This window comes from Fragaria vesca, linkage group LG6 (genome assembly GCF_000184155.1).
Source record: "Fragaria vesca subsp. vesca linkage group LG6, FraVesHawaii_1.0, whole genome shotgun sequence".
NCBI lineage: Eukaryota > Viridiplantae > Streptophyta > Magnoliopsida > Rosales > Rosaceae > Fragaria > Fragaria vesca.
In genome coordinates, this window is record NC_020496.1 from 8,786,172 (window position 1) to 8,791,722 (window position 5,551).

Here is a 5,551-nt window from a genome sequence, read left to right on the forward strand (position 1 = left end):
TTACGTACTACTATATATATATATATATATATATATATATATATATATATATATATATAGTTTACCCAAATCTTTTACCCATCCCATCGTTCTCAACTTCTCATTCTCAAACCTCAATCACTAACTCAATAACTCACAGAGTCACAACCACGCCCAAAACCCTAAATCCTTTGCCCATCGTCGACTGGCCCTTGGCCGTCGCTCTCGCCGCCCGTTGCCCTTCAACCCTTGGTCGTCGCTCCTGTCGATGTCCATCCCAGATTCCCAGTCCGGCAGTCCCCGATCCCTACTTCTTGTCTTCCTCAATCCTCAGGTATGTCTCTTTGCCTAAACTTTGAATCAAACTATAGAATTCATTAGGAAATAGAGATTACTAAATTTTAATTGTTGTTTGACTTGTTCTTTGCCTAAGTTTTGATTGTTGTTTTACTAAATTAGGGAATATAATTCAATAGGGAATAGAATTCAGTTAACTAGATGTTTGTTTCTGTGGGTATACTTTCACAGACATATATATATTTTTGTAAATGAATTTGTTGAAGCGGTTGACAATGAGATGGTGATTAATGATTTTGAAGCTTTGGGGTCTCGTAGAGTAAAGTTCAGTTAGTTTTTATTATGTGTTTAAGGGTAAGGCTTACTACGTCCCCCCTATGTATGTGTGTCCTTTATTAATTAACCAAAATTTCTCGCATCGTTGAATAAATTTTTTTGTATGCTACAATTAGCCCATGTGACATTCTCATCCTGGCTCAGCACTGTGTGTTCCTACCATGTCAGTGGAGGATATTTCACCACGACAGAGATGGCCGTAGTGTGTTTAAACATCATGGCCACAAGAGACCTACTGCGTATGCACTTCAGCAAGGTAATGAACATCTTCAAGACTTTTGGTGTGGTGGTGGTTGAAAAATCAAAATGAGGCCAAGAATAGTTCCCTCTTTACCATCTACATGTACTATGTAATAATACTAGAAACGAATAACAGATCCGGCATCTAATATCGCGCGCATCATCAAAAGAAAAATAAAAAAAATGTGCATGAAACAGAAGTAATCTAGCTAGCCTCAGAATCTGTCAGAAAAACTGTAGGGGAAGTTTACTAAGAATGTGATGACATGATTACAACGTAAAAATATTCATGCGTTTCATAATACCTAAATGAATCAAAATGATTCTTGGGAAAATTATTCATATGTACATGTACTAACTTATAAGACTATCAAAATCTCAACTCATTATCAAGAACTGATTCTTGAATATTTAATTAACTTGATCGATAAAGAGGGTGACATGGGTTAAGGGAATTATTCCCTTACCGATTCTTTCATTCTCCATTTCGATCATTCAGTTGTCTCCAAATATTCCACTCAAGTTGTCTCTGCATGAAATTTTTCGTCCCAAATTAGTAAAGGTGTTATTTGTGTGTTTCTTAATTAAGGGGTAATAATCAACGTTTTATGCCTTACACTTATTCTATCAGTAAATATCATACCTTGCAAAACACGTAAATCGCATCATCACTTACTCACATTGCTCGTTCAGTGAAGGGCGATTGTTTTCCGAGTGCCTGGTCCTGCAACTTAATTAGGGTCTCATCTGTCCCATTCACTGCCCTGGCCTGATGTTGCGCATTCGAGAGAGGCTGATCGATCATACTGTAGCTATCTTATTGAAATTGACCCGAAGAACAATATTGTCCGCTTATTGCAGATGCATGGCCGACAGAAGATAAATCACCCATATTTACTTGTATTTGGAATTAAGGTACGTTTAAACATGCATATGATGCATTACTGAGAGAACAAAATAGGTTAGTTTCAGCTCGCTCTCACCGAACCATTCCAACTTAACCCTTACAGCTCCCCTGCTAGTAGTCTCCTCGATCCTTTGAAACATACCAACCTGGAACAAGAAAGAAACATGCGTTTAAGACCTCCAAATGTTCAAGAAATTGCGAGGGACGACCCTTTTCAAATCCCTGAAAATTTCCTTGTAGTAACAAACGAAGGAGACGAGCCAAAGAGTGCGGACACAAATCATGATCTTTCTTCTGAGATTCCTATCATTGATTTCTCTCTGCTCGTAGCTGGGCACAAGGAGGAGCTTAACAAGCTGGACAAAGCTTGCGAGGAATGGGGGTTCTTTCTGGTAAAAATACTCTTATGCTCGTACTTGGCTCAGTTTGGGATTGCGTTTTTGGGTTAAATAATCCTGCTTTTTCTCACCCATTTATGATTGATAGCCCGTTTGGTAAGCATTTCATATCTGCGTTCTTTTAACGATTGCGGCCGGAAACCGCAAAAATCAAAAGCAGCGGAGGACCTGCTTTTTCCTATTCAGCGTTTTGTGAACATGAATCAAATAGCCTGTACCTTCATGAAATTCCAGAAACATCCCCACTGAAATTCAAAAGTCAAACCCCTCGGAATTAATTCTCGTTCTCTTCTTCTGGGTTTCTTTCGTTTTTTTGCCTTCTTTTGCAGCTCCTCATCCCCTTGCCTTCGTACCTCTCTCTTCACAGCTATTCACTTCTTCTTTGATAGATTACTGTATCATATTATTTTATATATAGACCTGTAATTGATCGTAAGGTGATCGAGGTTTCCATCGAATTGCATACACTTCGTAATTCGATGAGAAGAACAAAGGATCCAGATGAGTCAAAAGATCCATGTCTATTTTTGAAATTCTATGTTCACTGTAGCAGTACTTATTTTCACCTCAATACTTTCAAATATATGATTTACCAAACACTATACCCAGATTTTTGACAGCAGATTATTTTTTCAACTGAGTTATTTTAAAGTCGAGTTTATATACCTCATTACCAAACTAGGCCTATTCGATCTTGTTCCATCTTGTTCAATTTTCTCTTTTAGAATGGATCTTGTTCAAAATGTTAATGCACATTGTTATAATAACTTGCACAGCTGGTAAAACACGGAATAGCAGCACAAGTGTTGCAGGAAATGAAGGATGGTGCGGCGAAGTTCTTCGATCTTCCGTTAGAGGAAAAGAATAAAATCGAAATGCCATCAGATGAGTTTCAAGGGTATGGGCAAGCCTATGCGCTCTCTGAGGGGCAAACCATGGACTGGTCCGACGCATTATTTCTCACCGTCTATCCATCCCAATACAGAAATCCTAGGTTTTGGCCAACCACACCAAACGGATTCAAGTAAGTGTCTAATTAACTAATTCTATTTATATATCTATCCATATATGATATATATATGTAGGACCCTTCCAATGAGAGATCTTTTTTTTTTGTTCATTTTTAGGGATAGATTATTTGACGAACTTTTCAATCATAAAATCAAATCTCCACTTTTCAGTTTGTTGGGCTATATGAGTAGATCACTTATGCAAATTTTTTAAAAATTTGGTGATCGTTAAGGTGTCGTTTGGTATAGTTTTACAAAACAGTTTTCTATATTTCAAAAACAAAAACGATCATAATTTGCGTTCGGTTAACATTTTCTAAAAACAAGAAAAACAATTTTTGGAATACGAATTCAGAATTAGGCAAAAAATTTGGAAAACGTCTCTACATGTTTTCCTTGTTTTCAAGAATTAGTTTTCATACCAAACCTAAACAACTAAACATCAAAACTAGAATTCCTTAACTGGATCTCGTCGAACACATATATCACTTCTTGCATAGGCATATCACCATTAACACTATCGCACCTAAGATCATGAATTAATTTTTTTTTTTGATAATCAAGAACATGAATTGATATGATATGGATAGTTTCTGAAATGAGAGAGCTATAAACAACAGTTTGATTTTGATATCATCAACATCATGAGATTGATTTTTCTATTGAAAATTGGATACTTCATACCTAGAAGCTAGATTCTTTAGAATTTATATAGACTCAATTTGAAATTGAAAGAATTACCCTCAGAAATATTCATACCCAAATGGGTTCATTGTCGATTCAATTCAGTTTATTGCCGCTTCCATTCAGTTCATAAGTCTTGAAGAAATTGAAGATGGATGAGAAAAACAAAAGCAAGAAGTTGGCCTGCAATAAATGATTAGATTGATAGGTGATACTTGATCGAGATAAACTTCACCATAATTGGGTCGTAGATGAAAAGATTCCATAGGAGTTTTAGGACAACTGAACATGTTTTTACTTTCCAGTTTTGTAAAACTCTTCTACAAGTATGCTACCAGACACATATTTAAATCCTAAAAATACATAATTTAATTATCTGTTTTCATTTTATAAAACAGTTTTTATAAAATGAAATTGTAAAACATTACAGGACAGACCAAATGAGAGATTTATTTTTAATGATTTTGAACGGTGTAGGTTTGACATCAGTGTTAAGTTTTTTGTTTTAATCTCAGTTATCCAAACCCATTAAAAAACAAATCTAATGGTGTGGGCCTATCCCTAGAAATTAACAAAAAAAAGGATCTCTCATTAGAAGGGCCCTGATATATAGTATATGGAAGCCCTTCTAGTGAGGACCCTTGAGTTGAGGACTTGGTGAAGACTTTTCGATTTATGGTTTAAAAGACCCAATTTTCGATCACATTTTGACATCTCATCCATTCAGTTTTTAGGTTTATATGAGTAGATCATTTCTACAAATTTTCACCTAAATTGGTGTTCGTTAAGATAACAAACTAGATCAAATTAATGGACGAACCAAATCTGTCTAATATGAACCGTTCAAGTTCATAATTGATAAATCATACTTATGAATGCCTTAAAAATTTTCAATATAGCTGAAAATTTGAAAAAATGATCTACTCATAAATACCTATAAACTGAACGGTCAAGATATGGATATAACCTCGAAAGATGGGATAAGCCGAAAAGTCCTCACCAAGTCCTCAACTTAAAGGTCCTCACTAAAAAGGCTCCCTATAGTATATACAATATTTTCTAGGGCGTTTGTTATTAACACTCAAAATCTCTATTCACACACCCCTCCAGATATTTTATTCTTTGAATGAGTGTGTGAATAGACTCAATAGAGATTTGGGTGTGTTAAATAACACAATCCTTCACTATATCTCTACTATTAAAAAGTCAGGCACTCTCTTAGGTGTCATGGTGAAACATTTTTTTTAATTGCCTAAAAAACCAAGGTAGCAAAAAGATCTTTAAGAAATAAAAATAAAATTACTCTGGGCTTGATTATAAAACACTATTGAAATTCAAAGGAGAAAAAAAATGATGAGGAGAAAAAAAAACGTGTTGTAGTTTCATCCCATGTTTGATGAAGCATTATTTACAAAAAAAAAAAAAATCCCCCACGTTAGATGCATGTGGAGCAATTCAAATAAAACTTTTTAGACATATAACACTAAACTACCATTTAAAGGTACAAATGATAAAATAGTATTCAAATGTTCCACTTGATAAAAAGGTACACCATTAAAACATGTTACATGATAAAATAGTCACCTCATAACATCTTAAATGATAAAAAAGTGTATTTTCACACTTTTTACATGACCATTCTACCATTCTCTCTAATATCACATATTTTTTATTCATTCTAGTTTCGTTCTCTCTCTCTC

At 34.9% G+C, this 5,551-nt stretch overlaps 1 pseudogene; it reads left to right on the forward strand.

Annotated features, from left to right (window-relative positions):
- Positions 1-1,923: 1,923 nt before the first annotated feature.
- The window catches only part of LOC101310630, a 7,818-nt pseudogene continuing 4,190 nt past the window's right edge, over positions 1,924-5,551 (forward strand).